Raw genomic sequence first — 1,987 nt, forward strand, 5'->3', positions numbered from 1 at the left:
AAGAGTTCAGCGAGCCACTGAAGGACCGCCCTGCAGATTTACTATTGGTTCTGCAACGTAGGGAGTTTTTTTAAACTCTGAAATTGTATCCGCCCATCTAAACACAAAATCAGGGAGAAAGTCATCAGTCTTTAGTTAAGCAAAGCGTCTAAAGACTGACTTGTGACTCTAGGCAGCTGCCAGCTGCAGGGCTCTTGCTGAATAGTGGACCAGTTTCAAAAACTGTTGTTCCCATGAGCCACTTAGACACAAAAATGTGGGAAAAAAGGGTCCAGCTTGAAAAGTACCAAAGTCACCCTTTTAGTAAAAGTAGCACTACCAGAGTGTAAAAAAAGTCTTACTCAAGTAAAAGTTTTAGTTGTGAATTATACTTCAAGTACCAAAAGTAAAAGTACTCATTGTGCAGAATGGCCCACTTCAGAATGATATTATATTGTATCACTACAAGTAAAGGTAAGTAAAAGTATCAATACTTTAGTAAAAGTCCTGTATTCAAGATTTCACTTAAGTACAAAAGTATTACAAAACGCACTTTGAGTATTAAAGTCCTTGTAAAAGTACTTGTTGGGCAGAGCCTTTCTTTTAGTGGGTTATAAGGGTGACGACGATACAATATTACTGCAATATTAAATGTATTGCGATATGCTGAGAATTGCAATAACATATATTGCAATTATTACTTTTTTTCCCAACTGCAAACTATTAGGAAAGGAAGACTTTGTCAACATCAGTTTTACCTCATGAGAAAAAGTTTTCACTCGATTCGTCTGACTTTAATCATTTTTATTCCAGCAAAATGTGACAGAGTGACCAACACTGTCATAAAACCTGTCAGAGGTGTTGCATACACCTGACAGACTCAACAGTTGGCAGATTTAACACAGATTTCATTATTCTAGTTTCAAAAGTTGTATTATAATGTGTATTTGCAAAAATGTATAATGTATATAATAAAAAAAAATCCCTAATTTGTTATATTGTTATATATTTATCAGATTAATTGATTATTATTACTATTATTATTATTATTATTACCATGAATGTTTTTACACATAAGATCCATTGTAATATTATATTGAATGAGGTGGAGCACATTTTAATTACTTACTGTTGGATGGTTTAATCTGTAGCAAAGCATCATATTTTATGAATTGATCAAGTTTTGTTTGTAAAAATTTAACCTGTGTAAAGCAACTCCAGCTGTCAGACAAATACAGTGAAGCAAAAGTACAATAGAGAAAACATACACATCAATCAATAAATGAATAAAAAAATAAAAGAATAAATAAAAGAATAAAAAGTAAAATAAAAATAAACAAAATTAACAAAGAACTAGAGGGCAAGAACTCATAATCCTAAATGTGTATACAAACAACAATACATACGCCTCTTAAGCAACACAGACATCAGACCACACAGTTATTAAAAAAGACTGTAGTCAATTTCTTGGTTCAGTCCTGGGCATATTGTAGCCTGCATATGGAATATATAAAAGGTTTCTCTCTGTAATAATAATTTGAATCAATCACCACCTCGAATGTTCTTTTGGATGGTTTCTAGGCCTTCATATAGCCTTATGGTTGCCCAGGACTGAACCAAGAAATTGACTACAGTCCTTTTTTTATAACTGCATGGTATATACATTTAGGATTATGAGTTTTTGCCCTCTAATTCTTTGTTAATTTTGTTTATTTTTCATTTTTATTTTATTTTCTATTCTTTTATTAATTTATTTATTTTATATTTTATTTTTATTTATTGATTTATTTTTATCTTTATTGATTTGTTGATTTATTTATTCTTATAAAATCGATCTCTTCCTAGGAAGTTTGACTGATCTGCATGAAACTGGGTGAACATAATCTAGGGACCAATATCTAAAGTTCCCTCTTGGCAAAAGTTGGAAAACTTACTAAAACTGAGCTTCTATAAGGCAATGAATATTGTGGAGGGCGTGGCTCATCACATAAAGGTGTATAACATCTCA

The sequence above is a fragment of the Epinephelus moara genome, chromosome 22 (genome assembly GCF_006386435.1).
Source record: "Epinephelus moara isolate mb chromosome 22, YSFRI_EMoa_1.0, whole genome shotgun sequence".
NCBI lineage: Eukaryota > Metazoa > Chordata > Actinopteri > Perciformes > Serranidae > Epinephelus > Epinephelus moara.